General features: G+C 39.1%; 1 protein-coding gene across 5 annotated transcripts in view; it reads right to left on the reverse strand.

The window, feature by feature from the left end:
• Positions 1-17,691, reverse strand: part of PRELID2 (PRELI domain containing 2) — a 130,998-nt gene that overhangs the window by 39,930 nt on the left and 73,377 nt on the right. For 2 of the 5 annotated variants that reach the window (XM_003310887.6, XM_001155985.6), the window contains one exon: positions 12,047-16,208. The exons of 2 other annotated variants lie outside the window; for them this stretch is intronic. The gene's annotated coding sequence lies outside the window, so the exon portion shown is untranslated. Of the gene's footprint in view, positions 1-12,046; positions 16,209-17,691 lie in introns of those variants that run through there. One more of the 5 variants, XR_010157355.1, reaches the window with a different exon arrangement.

Below are 17,691 nucleotides of genomic sequence, written 5' to 3' on the forward strand. Positions count from 1 at the left end.
GGACAAAGTGCTTCATTAAATGGGTCCCGTTCCCTGTGCCACTCAACTGGGTGAGACCCTCCAACAGGGGTTGTGAGACACCCGGTACAGAAGGAATCCTACTGGCATCAGGTTGGTGCCCCTTGAGGTCAGAGATCCCAGAAGAAAAAGCAGCACCCATCTGTGACATTTTCCAGCCTTCTTGAGTGACATCGCCAGGCGCGGTAGTGAACCAGATGAATAGGGCCTGAAGTGAACCCCCAGCAAACCACAGCAACCCTACAGAAGAGGGACCTCACCATTTAAAGAAAAACAAACAGAAAGCAACAACAACAGTATCAACAACAACAACAGAAAGGCCGCACAAAAACCCTATCCAAGGGTCAGCATCCTCAAAGATCGAAACTAGACAAACTCACAGAGATGAGAAAGCATCAACAAAAAAACACCAAAAATCCAAAAGGCCAGAGTCCCTGTTCTCCTCCAAATGATTGCAACGTTTCTCCAGCAAGGGCGCATAATTGGACAGGGGATGAGATGGAAGAATTGACAGAAGTAGGTTTCAAAAAATGGGTAAGAAAAAACTGTGCTGAGCTCAAGGAGCATGTTCTAACCCAATGCAAAGAAGCTAAGAACCTTGATAAAAGGTTAGAGGAGCTGCTAACTAGAAAAACCAGTTTAGAAAGGAACATAAATGATCTGATGGAGCTAAAAACACAGCATGAGAACTTTGTAAAGCATATGCAAGTATCAATAGCTGAATCGACCAAGCAGAAGAAAGGATATCAGAGTTTGAAGACCATCTTGCTGAAATAAGGCATGCACACAAAACTAGAGAAAAAATAATTAAAAGGAATGAACAAAGCCTCCAAGAAATATGGGACTCCATAAAAAGACCAAACCTATGATAGATTGGAGTATCTGAAGGAGATGCGGAGAATGGAAACAAGCTGGAAAACACACTTCAGGATATTATCCAGGAGACCTTCCCCAACCTAGCAAGACAGGCCAACATGAAATTCAGGAAATAGAGAGAACACCACTAAGATATTCCATAGCAGATCAACCTCAAGACACATAATTATCAGATTCTCCAAGGTTGAAATGAAGGAAAAAATGTTAAAGGTGGCCAGAAAGAAAAGCCAGGTCACCTACAAAGGGAAGCCCATCAGACTAACAGCAGATATCTCAGCAGAAACTCTACAAGCCAGAAGATACTTGGGGCCAATAGTCAACATTCCTAAAGAAAAGAATTGGGCCAGGTACGGTGGCTCATGTCTGTAATCCCAGCACTTTGGGAGGCCGAGGAGGGCAGATCACCTGAGGTTTGGAGTTTGAGATCAGCCTAGCCAACATGGTGAAATCCCGTCTCTACTAAAAATACAAACAATTAGCTGGATATTGTGGTGGGCACCTATAATCCCAGCTACTCAGGAGGCTGAGGCAGGAGAATCACTTGAACCCAGGAGGCAAGGTTCCAGTGAGCCAAGATCACACCATTGCACTCCACCCTGGGTGATAAGAGTGAAACTTCATCTCAAAAAAAAAAATGAAAAAAATGAAAAGATTTTTCAATCTAGAATTTCATATCCAGCCAAACTAAGCTTCATCAGCAAAGGAAAATAAAATCCTTTCCAGACAAGCAAATGCTAAGGGATTTAGTTACCACCAGGCCTGCCTTGCAAGAGATCCTGAAAGAAGCACTAAATATGGAAAGGAAAAACTGGTACAATCCACTGCAAAAACACACCAAAATATAAAGACCAATGACACCATGAAGAAACCACATCAACTAGTGTGCAAAATAACCAGCTAGCATCATGATGACCAGATCAAATTCATATATAACAATACTAACCTTAAATGTAAATGGGCTAAATACCCCAATTAAAAGACACAGACTGGCAAATTAGATAAAGAGTCAAGACCCGTCGGTGTGCTGTATTCAAGAGACCAATCTCGCATGCAAAGTCACACATGGGCTCAAAATAAAGGGATGGAGGAAAATTTACCAAGAAAATGGAAAGCAAAAAAACAAACACAAAAACAAAACAGGGATTGAATTCCTAGTCTCTGACAAAACAGACTTTAAACCAACAAAGATCAAAAGAGACAAAGAAGGGCATTACACAATGGTAAAGGGAACAATTCAACAAGAAGAGCTAACTGTTCTAAATATATATATGTACCCAATACAGGAGCACCCAGATTCATAAAACAAGTTATTAGAGACCTGCAAAGAGACTTAGACTCCCACACAATAGTAGTGGGAGCCTTTAACACCCCACTGTCAATATTAGACAGATCAACAAGACAGAAAATTAACAACGATATTCAGGACTTGAACTCAGCTCTGAATCAAGTGGACTTAACAGACATCTACAGAACTCTCCACCCCAAATCAACAGAATATACATTTTTCTTACTGCCACATGGCACTTATTCTAAAATAGATCACATAATTGGAAGTAAAAAACTCCTGAGCAAATGCAAAAGAATGGAAATCATAACAAACTGTCTCTCAGACCACAGTGCAATCAAATTAAACCTAGGATTAAGAAACTCCCTCAAAACCACACAATTACATGGAAATTGACTGACCTGCTCCTGAATGACTCCTGGGTAAATTACAAAATTAAGGCAGAAACCAAGAAGTTCTTTGAAACCAATGAGAACAAAGAGACAATGAACCAGAATCTCTGGGACACAGCTAACACAGTGTTAAGAGGGAAATTTATAGCACTAAATGCCCACATTAGAAAGCTAGAAAGATCTCAAATCAACACCCTAACATCACAGTTAAAAGAGCTACAGAGGCAGGAGCAAACTAATCCAAAAGCTAGCAGAAGACAAGAAATAACTAAGATCAGAGCAGAGTTGAAGAAGATAGAGACATCAAAAACCCTCTAAAAAAAAATCGATGACTCCAGGAGCTGTTTAAAAAAAAAAATTAACAAAATAGCAGCTAGACTAATAAAGAAAAGAGAAGAATCAAATAGACACAATAAAAAATGATAAAGGGGATATCACCACTGACACCACAGAAATATAAATTACCATCAGAGAATACTAAAAACACCTCTATGCAAATAAACTAGAAAATCTAGAAGATATGGATACATTCCTGGACACATATGCCCTCCCAAGACTAAATCAGGAAGAAGTTGAATCCCTGAATAGACCAATAACAAGTTCTGAAATTGAGGCAGTAATAAATGGCCTACTAACCAAAAAAAGCCCAGGACCAGATTGATTCACAGCCGAATTCTACCAGAGGTACAAAGAGGAGCTGGTACCATTCCTTCTGAAAATATTCCAAACAATTAAAAAGGAAGGACTCCTCCCTAACTCATTTCATGAAGCCAGCGTCATCCTGATACCAAAACCAGGAAGAGATACAACAAAAAAAGAAAACTTCAGGCCAATATCCCTGATAAACATCAATGCAAAAATCCTCAATAAAATACTGGCAAACCAAATCCAGCAGCACATCAAAAAACTTATCCGCCATGATCAAGTGGGCTTCCTTCCTGGGATGCAAGGCTGGCTTAACATATGCAAATCAATAAACAAAATCCATCACATAAACAGAACCAAAGACAAAAATCACTTGATTATCTCAATAGATACAGAAAAGGCCTTTGATAAAATTCAACATCCCTTCATGTTAAAAACTCTCAATAAACTAGGTATTGATGGAACATATCTCAAAATAATAAGAGCCATTTATGACAAACCCAAAGCCAATATCATATTGAAGGGACAAAAGCTGGAAGCATTCCCTTTGAAAACTGGTAAAGACAAGGATGCCCTCTCTCACCACTCCTATTCAACATAGTATTGGAAGTTCTGGCCAGGGCAATCAGGCAAGAGAAAGAAATAAAGCGTATTCAAATAGGAAGAGAGGAAGTCAAATTGTCTCCGTTTGCAGATGACATGATTTTATGTTTAGCGAACCCATCATCTCAGCCCAAAAACTTCTTAAACTGATAAGCAACTTCAGCAAAAATCACAAGCATTGCTTTACATTAACAATAGACAGAGAGCCAAATCATGAATGAACTCCCATTCACAAATGCTACAAAGAGAATAAAATACCTAGGAATATAGCTAACAAGGGATGTGAAGAACCTCTTCAAGGAGAACTACAAACCACTGCTCAAGGATATAAGAGAGGACACAAACAAATGAAGAAACATTCCATTCTCATGGATAGGAAGAATCAATGTCCTGAAAATGGCCATACTGCCCCAAGTAATTTATAGATTCAATGCTATTCCCATCAAACTACCATTGACATTCTTCACAGAATTAGAAAAAACTACTTTAAATTTCATACAGAATCAAAGAAGACCCTGTATGGCCAACACAATCCTAAGCAAAAAGAACAAAGCTGGAGGCAACACACTACCTGACTTCAAACTATACTACAAGGCTACAATAACCAAAACAGCATGGCACTGGTACCAAAACAGGTATACAGACCAATGGAACAAAACGGAGACCTCAGAAATAACACCACATATCTACAACCATCTGCCCTTTGACAAACCTGACAAAAACAAGCAATGGGGAAAGGATCTCCTATTTAATAAATGGTGCTAGGAAAACTGGCTAGCCATATACAGAAAACAGAAACTGGACCCCTTCTTTACACCTTATACAAAAATTAACTCAAGATGGATTAAAGACTTAAATGTAAAACCCCAAACAAGAAAAACTCCAGAAGAAAACCTAGGCAATACTATTCAGGACATAGGAGTGGGCAGAGACTTCATGACGAAAACAGCAAAATCAATTGCAACAAAAGCCAAAATTGACAAATGGGATCTAATTAAAGAGCTTCTGCACAGCAAAAGAAACTATCATCAGAGTGAAGAGGCAACCTGCAAAATGGGATAAAATTTTTGAAATCTACCCATCTGACAAAGGTCTAATATCTAGAATTTACAAGGAACTTAAACAAATTTACAAGAAAAAAACAACCCCATCAAAAAGTGGGCAAAGGATATGAACAGATACTTCTCAAAAGAAGACATTTATGCAGCCAACAAACAGAAAAAAATCTCATCATCACTGATTATTAGAGAAATGCAAATCAAAACCACAATGAGATACCATCTCACACCAGTCAGAATGGTGACTATTAAAAAGTCAAGAAACAATAGATGCTGGTGAGGCTGTGGAGAAATAGGAACAATTTTACAGTGTTGGTGGGAATGTAAATTAGTTCAACCATTGTGGAAGACAGTATGGCGATTCCCCAAAGATCTAGAATCAGAAATACCACTTGACCCAGCAATCCCATTACTGGGTATATACCCAAAGGAATATAAATCATTCTACTATAAAGACACAGGCACATGTATGTTTATTGAAGCACTGCTCACAATAGCAAAGTCATGGAACCAACTCAAATGCCTATCAATGATAGACTGGATAAAGAAAATGTGGTACATATACACTATGGAATACTACACAGCCATAAAAAAGAATGAGATCTTGTCCTTTGCAGAGACATGGTTGAAGCTGGAAGCCATCATTCTCAGCAAACTAACACAGGAACAGAAAACTAAACACCGTATGTTCTCACTCATAAGTGGGAGTTGAACAATGAGAACACATGGACACAGAGAGGGGAACAACACACACCAGGGCCTGTTGTGTGGTGGGGGGCAAGGGGAGGGAACTTAAGAGGATGGGTTGATACGTGCAGCAAACCACCATGGCACATGTATACATATGTAACAAGCCTGCACATTCTGCACATGTATCCCAGAACTAAAAAAATTAAATTAAAAAAAAGAAAAATATTCCATTTATAATTTAAAATCTCCCCAAAACCGAAATCGCCAAGCCGAGATGGTGTCACTGGAGAATTCTACTAAACATTTAAGAATCTATACCAACTCTGCAATCCTTCTAGAGATTGCTGAGTGTTTAACTATGTGCCAGGAACTGCTCCAATTGTTTTACATGTCTCAACTCATTTAATCCTTTCAACAACCCCATAAAGTAGGCACTATTGTTACTCCCTCACATATGAGGAAAATGAAATCCAAACAGCTTAAATAACACAGCTAGTACACAGCACTTCCAGGATTCCAGTTTAGCTGCTGGCTCCTAAGCCCTTATTCTCACCCACCACATTATGCAATCCCTAAATTTCACAGAGCTTGGTTTATGGCCATTGCTCAAAAAATATTGGAATCAAATCAGATGCTAAGATTTCTTAAGTTTTCATCTTAATCTATTGCCAAATTTTCAAATTTCACTTTTATAACATGAAATTCAGATCTGACCAGGATATACTATTTCAACAAAGTTGGGATACTACCATATTTGCCATTCTTAATAGAAATATGTGCATTTTGTACATTTTTTAAAAGGTTATTCCTGCTGGCAACTGCCATACAATTCCCATTTCAGATAACAGTTAAAATATATCTGAGAGAATAAACCAGAAAAGAGGTGTTATTGGAAATGGTAAGAGCATCACTAAAGCAGAACCAGCTGCACCAATATAATTACAAGAATCAAGAATCACAACACAGCTTCATTAGTTTTTTCCATTGTGTTTGTTACTTTACCCCTTCAAGATTAATTATACCAATTCCCATTGATTTTAACAAGCACCCTGGATTAAACACTGTAGACTGACTGGTTAGAGATGTTGCGGTATATAGGTATATCTGAACTGCCTCCATTTAGGAAAAACTGGTATGTTACAAGCATTATATTGACAAATTACATTTTTTTCTGACCAGGAAAACAAAAGAGGAAACAGCGTTTCCCAAACACATACACTACAGGGAAAATCATCTAGAATTTAATGTTCGATAAATGCTCATTATACTGATATATAGGACTTCTTTCTCAACTAAGAGCTTTAGTAACTAAGAGCTCTATATTAACTCAGTATTCAAAATAACCCATGATGCTGCTGATGGCAAGGCTTACCCAGGCTTCCCGGATATGCTGCAAGAACATAGGCTGATTCTGCAGAACATGGAAATTCTAGGAGTTCCAGTGATTGGGGGTGGCCTCAATCACGGCTTCTCTAACTTTTCCAAGAGACCCCAGATCCCTACCAGCAGAACAGGGCTCTGGAGCATTTGGCAATGTACTGATCGCAAGTAATTGTATTAGGCTGAACCATATGCAATTGCCATTCTTTGGTATCTCCGTTACATTCAACCAACTATAACACTTACTGTGTGTTAGGCAGCATTCCAAGCATTTCCAGTGCCCCAAACACAATTAAGTCTCACTTTTTAAAAATTAACAATCCATTCCAATTTTACTTTCTACAAAGTTATTTGCCTGTTGTAATATAAAAATACCATTTTTCCACAAAGCTTTGAGAAAAATTAATGCTCCAAAAGAAGAGTTTTTGGGCCAGGCACGGTGGCTCACGCCTGTAATCCCAGCACTTTGGGAGGCCAAGGCGGGTGGATCACCTGAGGTCAGGAGTTTAAAACCAGCCTGGCCAACATGGTGAAACCGTCTCTACTAAAAATACAAAAATTAGCTAGGCGTGGTGGCGGGTGCCTGTAATCCCAGCTACGCGGGAGGCTGAGGCAGGAAAATTGCTTGAACCCAGGAAGCAGAGGTTGCAGTGAGCTGAGATCGTGCCACTGCTCTCCAGCCTGGGTGACAAGAGTGAAACTGCATCTCAAAAAAGAAAAGTTTTTGTCGGCCTATGCTGTAGCTTAACACACCCCTCACAGAGATGACTGCAGATCCCTAAGAGAACAAATATCCTGTTTTGAGAATTGCATGCAATACCCCCCAGAAGGAGGTTTCAGAGGTAGACCAGCAGAAAACTAAATGTCTAGCTGACTCCTCGCTCTTCCCCAATACTTCTCTGCAAAACCCTTTCCTTTAATAAGGCTCAAAAAAACATTGTTACCATTTATTTTTCCAAGAAGAAATGGTTCTCATAGCACTTGACAGAACAATTAACACCTAAAGAAACAAGTTACAATGCTGGCTTCTGAGTTGACACGTACAGAAAGACTACTTTCCATACTGGAATAGCTCCAATAGTAATCTGATGCATACTGTTTAATGCAATCTGAAACCATAAAATTGTGGCCATCTAGTGCCACCAATGCGACTCCAAGATTTTTAAGGTCTTTATGTCCAATCACCAAGAAACTAGCAGAAAAGCGTCATTAAACTTTCTTGCCATACCTAAAGATATGTTGGGGGCAGGGTTCGGGAGACGGATTGAATTGAACACTATAGACCTCCATGCTACATCTTCCAATTCTCCAAAATGTCATTTGTGAAAGAAAATATCAGACAATAGAGGTTTTCCTCCATCACCCTCATCTAGTCAGTGACAGCTATGACCTTGGTAGGGTTCTTAGTTTCTTTCTTCCTCTCCTCACCCCACATCCTGTCGCCATTTACAATAACTATATTTTGGGGTGATTCATTCATTAAACCCTTCCTGCCTGCTTTCTGTGAGCCTCCTGTCCTGGGGCCCAGGGAATTGTTTTTTGTTTTTTGGATTTTTTTCTCTGATTGACAAGAATGACTTTGGTTTCTGCAAGACTAATGACTACCTTCTTAAATAAACACAAATGAAAGAAGGGGCTTCAGCCCAGAAAATAATTTCCCTACAAACCACTGAAGAAACTGGCAGTGCAGTAATTTTAAAGTTTAAACAATTGATGAGTTTTCAAATGTAGGGAGACACCTAAACTTAAAATGGAAAAACAAAAACATGCAACTGGACAAGTTCGCATTTTCTCCTTTGTCATCGGATCTAAAAGTTTATCCTGGCACCGGCACAAAGAAGTAATGATTCCATCAGCAGCCTAACAGATGGCAGGCACGAAATGGCTCTAACCTTCTCTGAGAATGCTGGAGAATAGCTCCGTGGAGTTTAATTTAACAGGATAGTGGCCGCTATTTTCTCTCTGCTGCCTCTGGCACAGCATGCAGTCCACAGCTACATCTTAAGGTCCGGCCCTGCAGTTACTCAGGTTAACCCTTCAAGACAATCAAGTGTCTGGAGTTACTGTGGGATCCTTTTTCTGCAAGGGGTTGTTCCAACAAATGCAACTTAAACTTTTGATCATAACCAAACAGGCTGTGCACGAAGTAGTATTTTTAGAATCTCTTTTCTTCTATTAGCATTTAAGAGGCACTGAGGCACTTTTTTCTAGGACAGTGAATTGTATTTTTCTGAAGGACTTGAGGTAAAACACTAGAAAGGAGAGATCTTTTGTCTCAAACTTCCTTCTCCAGCAAGCTTCCTAAAGGTTACTACTGATAAGAGAACATCATGACTTCTGGCTTTGGTAGGAATAACTGCCCATGGCTTCAGGATCACCTTGGGAGCTACATGCAACCCTGATGCTGGGGCCTGCATCGGGCCAGCAACACTGACCAATAAACCAGAAAGAATCTCTGAGGGTGAGACCCTGGCATCGGTGTTTTTTAAAGTTCCCCAGGTTTTACCAATTGGCAGCTAAGGTATAAAATATTGCATTTAAAATTTTGAAGACAGCATTTCAAAATTCTGTAAGTTAAGCTTCTTTCAGTTAACTTCTGTCCTGAGTCGCTACCACAGTGACTTTGCCATTCTTAGGACTCTCCCTTTCCACCTTCCTCAGTCTTTCCAAGGCTTGTGTTGAGGTTCTCAGGCTCGCAGGACTAGCCCACACAAGTCAGCATGCTACCCTCCTGCCCTGAGACATCAGGGAAACACTGTGCTGATACTGCAGCCTGAATTCAAGGATGTCCTCAAACCAGGCTGTAACCATCAGAACAGCTTGAAGGTAAACATTTACACCTCAATGTCCTGTACCTTGCAATTTGTGTACTGCAGAGCTCCTACCTGACTCAGATGAGGTGGTCTCATGCAGCCAGCTCCACCCTTCTGTATATAAGGCTGGGCTAGAGAGAAGCTATTATCTCACCAAAGGTATAACATGCCCTTCTCTCACTCAGACATTATCATTCACAACCGTGCATTTGCTGGTGAGCTTTGGGGCCACAAACCTATGTGTTTCTGCTGATCTCTCCACTGTGCATCCTATGCTAATTTTTCTTCTGCATCCTTTAAAGAAGTAATCATTGTTTGATATACCCAAGAGGTAACTGTGTCTGGTCTTACCATCAATTGGTTCCCACTACTGCCATCTGTCAGTGCACGGAATCTTTTAAAAATTCATGGAAAATGCATATGATGAAAAACTATGCATGAATTTCAATTTTTTTCACCAAAATAAACTCATACTAAGTTGTTATAATATGTCTAAACAGGATCTGGTTTGAGGTACTAAGGAAGCTAAAACATTAGTTTGAAAAGAGCCCCTACCAGAACAACATAAATTTTGCTAAGATTGAAACAAAAACATCAAATCTATGGTGAAGCTTGGGATGAATGATGAAATCATTGATGTCTTACAATTCTGCAAAGAAATCAGCAGTTTACAAATGCATAGCTCATTTTAAGAAGGGACCAGATGATGCTGAAGATGAACCCTACAGTGGCAGGCCATCCACGTCAATTTCTAAGAAAAAAATTAATCTTGTTTGTGCCCCAGTTGAAGAGGATGGCAATTAGCAGAAGCAATAACCAACACCACAGACATCTCAGTTGGTTCAACTTATACAATTCTGACTGAAAAATTAATGTTGAACAAACTCTACACTCAATAAGTGTAAAAATCATTGCACCCAGATCAGGTGCAGACAAGAGTGGAGCTTTCTATGGAAATTTTAAACAGGTAAGATCAAGATCCTGAAGCATTTCTTCAAAGAATTGCACAAGGAGATGAAACATGGCTTTATTAGTACAATCTTGAAGACAAACTACAATCATACCAATGGCTACCAAGAGGTAGAAGTGGTCCAGTCAAAGCACAAGCAGACTGGTCCAGAGCAAAGGTCATGGCAACCGTGTTTTGGGATGCTCAGGGCATTTTGCTTGTTGACTTTCTGGAGGGCAAACAACAACATCTGCTTATTATGAGGGTATTTTGAGAAAGTCAGCCAAAGCTTTAGCAGAAAGACACACAGGAAAGCTTCCTCAGAGGCCTTCTCCACAATAATGCTCCTGCTCATTCCTCTCATTAAAAACAATTTTGTGAGATTTTTCATGGGAAATCATTAGGCATCTACCTTACAGTCCTGACTTGGATCCTTCTGACTTTTTTTGTTTTCTAATCTTAAAAGAAACCTTTAAAGGCAACCAATTTTTCTTCAGTTAATAATGTAAAAAAGACTGCATTGACCTGGTTAAATTCCCAAGACCCTCAGTTCTTTAGGGATGGACTAAATGGCTGGTATCATTGCTTTAAAAAGTCTCTTGAATTTGATAGAACTTATTCTGAGAAATAAAGTTTATATTTTTATCTTTTAATCCCATTTTCCTATGAACTTTTTAAAGCTCCCTCATATAATGATACATGCCTCCTAGTGACACACTGGATCAAGTCAAAAGAGAAAACAAATCCTGCCGTATTCCTGCACACAGCAGATGCTCAATAAATGCTGGCTGAACTTAGGGCTCTACCCCTAAAGGAAGGATCATCACCATACCTGGGCTCTAGCAAAGGAAGGGCATTAACAGGGTGTGGACAAGACATTCTGGTAACAAGGCACGGAAACCCACCCAAACACATTCAAGTAAAATGAGGACCAATGAAAGGATAAATACGAAACATAGAAACAAAGTACAGAAAATAGAGCTGAGCCTCACAGGCCAACAAGAAGCTACACTCTCTCTCCTTCACCCTTTGGAAACACCTGGCTTCATTCTGTTTGTCCATGTTGGGCTTCATTACTTCTCCCTCTGCAGGTCCTGGTCCTTCGTTCCATTAGCACCTGGCCCACCCAGGTCACTCAATAATGGTGGCCTCTGCTTATTTCTGGAAGAAACTCTAATGTCTCACCTTGAGGGAAGGCAGGGAGCTAACATCGTATGGTCAGGATAACACCCTCATCTGGGGCAGCTGAAAAGGACTAGGATTATTACTATAAACGATAACCACAAGCTTGGCTGAGAGATGGGATACCCCCCAAAATTAGAATGCACACATAAATATCAGCTGTAACAACTTTATTTCAGAATGACTGCAGGAAGGAATTTCATAGGTAAACAACTAATTTATAGCTCTATATCACAATAACACTGAATCAGAAACACTTCATCCCACATAAAAATTTGGCCTGATCATTTTTTGAGTTTTAATCCTCTTAAGTTTCACATTATAGAACTGAATACACAAAAACACTAACACAGCTGGGGGAGACAATGGTTTATTGATCAAGAGAAATTATTTCTAGCAATATCTCACTTGCCGCGAGGTCACAAATATGACAACTGCAGATGAGGATAAAGAAGTAAGTTAGAGGAAGAGAGTTGAGCCACTGAAATAATGTCACCAAGTCAATGTAGCAAAGTACATTCATTTTTATTGCTAGAACAGCCTCTCAAAACCTCATTCAAATCCTCTCTACTCTTATTCAACATATAGTATGCAGTTACACAATTTCCCAACCCCAGGGCAAATTAGAGAAAGCTTCCTAGAGGTAGGCACAGTAATGGGAGAGATAAATGACAGATAAAAGTGAGGGAAAAGAAAAACTCTAAAAACCATGGTAGAACTCAAAGAGCAAATGTATCTGGAGCCTTCAGTGTAGGGACTTTAACAAAACTAAGTAGGACCTGAAAGAATTAAAAACATATATGACGACTCTGAAAAGATTTAATTATCCCCAGTAGACTGTGTTTGCAAAAGCAGAGAAATGTATACTAAATTAAGAAATAGTTTGATGTAAATGATTGAAATAAAGTAAAAAAGATGTGCAAGTTAAAAGAATAACCTTGAGTTTTCTACACCATGCACCGCACAATGTCTGATAAACGAGTATCAGTACATATATACTGCTTATAAAATACACAAAGTAGTTCATAGAAAAAGAATACAGCACCTTTTTCATCCATATATGACTGAAACTATAAAAGCCCCTTCCTGGTAAAAGCACCTCAATCATATAGGGATAGTTCAAGTCAGCTTCTCTCTGCATAAGAACTTTATACTGTGTCCTGAATGATCAACTGAAATTCCACGAATCAGAATCGCTGGGGAAAGGGACTGAGAACCTGCACGTTAGCACATTGCCCTAAAGATTTCTGGTACATGTGAAGTCTGAGAATCACAGGGTAAATCATCGCCTTGAAGACAGGAGGAGACTAGCCAGGTCTGTGAATTAACCCTTTTCCACTCTTGTTTCTAGTGTGCCCAATAAGGCTGTACTCCTGGTTTTGACATTTCTTAAGCTACACAGTACAGAATAAAAAACATGGACTTCTAAATGTTCTATCACAAAACATATAATTAAAAAAAATTAACAAGCCCTAATTAATTCCAAAAAGAGGACAGACACAGTGGCTCAAGCCTGTAATCCCAGCACTTTGGGAGGCAGAGGCAGGAGGATCATTTGAGGCCAGAAGTTCAAGACCAGCCTGATCAACATAGTGAGACCCTATCTCAAAAAAAAGTAAATGAAAAAAAAAAAAGACCATAAAATTTCTAAGCCATGTATGTGAAGCTGGAAGCAATAGCTGCCTGCAGGGGGAAAATTACTGAGTGAGGAAAAGTAATCCCTGAGGATTATTTAGGAATGAGGAGGAAGATACATCTAAAGGTAGTCTTAGAGGAGAGGCAGAATACAACGTACATCCAGAGTACAAAAATGCAAATCTATTAAAGCTTGGCCAGGATGTTCAGGCCTGTCCTTAACACTCTGGAAGCAGAGGCTAAAAACTACTGGCTGGCAAACATATTTTTTGTTTTGGCCAGCACAATGTTTTAAACAATTCTGAATTGGTTGCCAATAAAAAACTAGGAGATTTTTTTTTTTAATTCTGTCTTTTCTTAGAAAATTGGAAATAGGAAATACTAAAAAAGACCAACGACACAACCGCACTGTGCTGGAACCGGGCACACAAGGCAGAAATTCAACCTCTCTGTGCCTCAGTCTATTTCTAATAAAAAAAATTCCTGCTACAAAGATCCTTTCCAACCACAGAGATATTAAGAAAAAAATTAGATAATGTCTGCAAATACCTAAAAGTCACTGTAGTGTTCTTAGCTGCCCACTGGAACTACCAAAGGAGGTTTTTTAAAAGCTGATGCCTTGGTTCCACTACCTGAGATTCTGATTTTTGGTCTGAGAAGCAACCCAGGCATCAGAATTGCAGAAAGCTCCCCAAGCAATCCTAACAGACAGCCGAGGTTGAGAACTCCTGCCTTCAGAGGATGGGAGTTGTTGAGTGTGAAGGGTTAAACTTACTCTAATGTCAACCTCCAAATACAAATTTCTTGCCTCTCACTTCCACAATAATTTGCATCACCCCTTATTTTTTGAAATAGGCTATTACTCCAAAAGCCTACCAAATGCCACTTACAAATTGGAAAAAAAAGGTCAAAGTGTGTTTTAGTTTCTACCATTATTTTTCCCTCCAACACAATTGAAGAATGAAACACTATGAAGCTGAAAAGAAATTAAGAGACAAAATTCAGGCAGCACGAAGAGCTCAGATACAATAAGAACAGACTCACAGTGGCAGGCTTGTATGAAAAAATATAATTGCTTTGAAATTCATCAACGGATTAAGTGGAAAATTTTTCAGACATTTTTAAAAAAAATTTCCCAAAGACTCTCCAGTAACGGCCTGAATTTTTTTTTTTTTTTTGTGATGGAGTCTTGCTCTGTCACCCAGGCTGGGGTGCAGTGGCACAATCTCGGCTTACTGCAACCTTCACCTCCTGAGTTCAAGCAATTCTCCTGCCTCAGACTCCCAAGTAGCTAGGATTACAGGCATGCGCCACCATGCCCAGCTAATTTTTTTGTATTTTTAGTAGAGACGGGGTTTCACCATATTGGCCAGGCTGGTCTCGAACTCCTGACCTTGTGATCCACCCGCCTCGGCCTCCCAAAGTACTGGGATTACAGGTATGAGCCACCACACCCTGCCCTGATTTTTATCTTAAGAAGATGAATTTCAAATTATTACCTCTCTTCAAGATTTTTTAGGTAGTATGTATTTATATTTTGGCTTCTGATCACGAGAAATGCAAACTACTGCCATCTAAGTTTCAAACAGTAGTACCACTTTACGTTACAGTTAAAAAGTACCTTTGCAAAATGTTTTACATAATAATGGCTTCCATTTCCTGGACTTCTACTATGTACTAGGCAGCGTGCTAGGTACTTCATAGGCATGATCTCAAATCAGTCCAACAATCTCACAAAATTAATTCTATCATCTTGTTTCACAAATTTTTTAAAATGAGATTCAGAAAGATTTAAAATTGTGTTCATGATCACTGAGCAAGTAGGTGCCAGCACTTGGATTCAAACCCAGGTCTGTCTGTTGACTTAAAACCCTGCACAAAATTACCTTCTTTAATCATCATAACGCATTGGCGGAAAGACCTGTGCCTGATTATCCCCATTTGCCCAATAAAAAACAGAGAGGTTAATGATTTGCTTGCTCACCATCACAGAACGAATTAGCAGAAAAGAAACTGCCTTCCCACTCTTCATTTCATTTTTTTTTTCAGAGGACCAAATCACAGTTTACATATTACATTCTAAAAGCTATACTTATGGCAGTTACATATTACTTATGGATAGGATAAAAAATCTCCTGATTTCTGAGAATCTTAAACATTGTTATAAATATGGCTTAGCTTCAACATAGGTCTGGTAGATTCCTGTTTGTTCCAGTCCACCCGTGAATCAGGTACCAGTTCAACTCCCTTATTGGTTCCAGAATCCCCTCACAAATCCTATGAACAACGGTGCTGATAACATAAGGGCACAAGCACCCTCTCCGGCCTTTATCCTGTCCTTAGCTGCCCTGACACCATCACCAGACAACCAGCAGAACACCCTGAGGAAGGGCACACATATCTTACATGGGTCTTTTTTCCTTTATTTGTAAAATTATAAAGAGATTGTGTCATAAAAATCCAGCAAGAAGGTCTTATCTCCCTGAGTCCCACTATTCGAAGCAGGCTCCCAGAGGAGGGTATCATTTTATGTCCTGGCAAGAAGGTCTTCTCTTCTTGAAGCTGCCAACACTGTATCCTCAAACCTGCATTCCAGAAACTGTGTCTGTGATATGCTGTGGCCAAGAAGTGATTCTCAAAAAAATAAAAATAAATAAAAAAGTAGACACGGATACAGCTCTCCTGCAAGAGAAAGCAAACAGGCTTTATCACCTCATAAACATGTCTCACCAATCAATACTTATTTGCCCTCTTTTCTGAAGCAACTCTTCAGAGTCCACTTGAATTCTATCACTACGGATAATTCTTGAAATTGCATTTCTCCCTCCTAATGATCTTCGAACAAGGCAAGCACCTCATTTTATTAAGTCCAACTACCCAAAGGAGCTGGTTCAGAGAAGAGTTAAGATATAGCTAAAATTGAGGTCTTAATCATTCCAGTGTGATAGAACTCTGCTATGTTGTCAAATCTCACCAAGTCTGATCTCCCAACTGCCAGTGGCAAGAACAGACAGCTGTCAGGGTTATTTGTTTTATTCAAAAATGACAGGAAATCAAAAATCTATCAAAGGGATATGTCAACAGCAATGCCACAAGCATATTGGTTAGTGAGATTTATGTGTCTCCATTTTGGCTCATGACAAAAGTCACCTTCTAAGCTTTCTCATTTTCAAATGCCCACTTGGACATACAGGTCAGAGAGTTCTGTGAAGTATCTTTAATGTTAGGTACAATGTAGAACGTAGTCACTTTCTAGGTGAATTTAAATTATGCAAATTTAAAATGTGGTATGATATAAAAATATTAAATACTGTCTCCTTATGCAGATTTCTGCAAATCCCACAAAACGTCTTTTAAGTATTAAAAATTGCAAAATTCCAAAGCTGAAAAAATTGAGTAAATTATAAATAGCACCTACCCTCTAGCCTCATCACAGTGCCACTTTATGTGCCAAACTAAATGCCTATATGTCTACTCCATTGTGTACGCGCATTGGAACTTTATGAGCAATTTTAGTGACCACTGTTGCTGGTATTTTAACTTCCTGTTATTATCATTTTAATACCTTTTTATGTCTTAATACAAAATCAGCCAAGTCTTCACAAAGTGTTGACGTTAGAGCTAATGCAAGAAAAACAAACTGTCAAACTATAAACTTTAGGGGTAAGACGTGATCAAACACTATATTTTGAAAGGCCAAACAAGCACCACAACACTCCTTGATGTTAATTTAGGACACTCAATCAGTAGGCAAAAATTTTCTTCAAGGACCAGACAGTAAATATTATAGGCTTTGTAGCTATAAGGTCACTGTTATAACTATTCAACTCTGCAGTTGTAGCTTTGAACATAGTTAGAAGCATAGTTGTGTTCCAATAAAACTTCGTGTATAAAAGCAGGCAGCCAGCTAAATTTGGTTTACAGGCTGTAGTTTTATGACCTCTACTTTATTATAGCTATAGAGCTAATTTCCCCCACTTCTTTTAATGTAGCATTTTACAACGAATGAAAACAGTAGTACCCCCACCTACAACCACCCCCTCCATTTTCCATACAGTTAATTCTGAGAAATTAAAAAGTTCCATTAAAATAGGCATATTTCAAACTTGACAAACTTTGTAAAAATAGTCAAGAAAATGGGAGAAAAGGAAAGGAATAAGCTGGC

Source organism: Pan troglodytes, chromosome 4 (assembly GCF_028858775.2).
Source record: "Pan troglodytes isolate AG18354 chromosome 4, NHGRI_mPanTro3-v2.0_pri, whole genome shotgun sequence".
Classification (NCBI taxonomy): Eukaryota; Metazoa; Chordata; class Mammalia; order Primates; family Hominidae; genus Pan; species Pan troglodytes.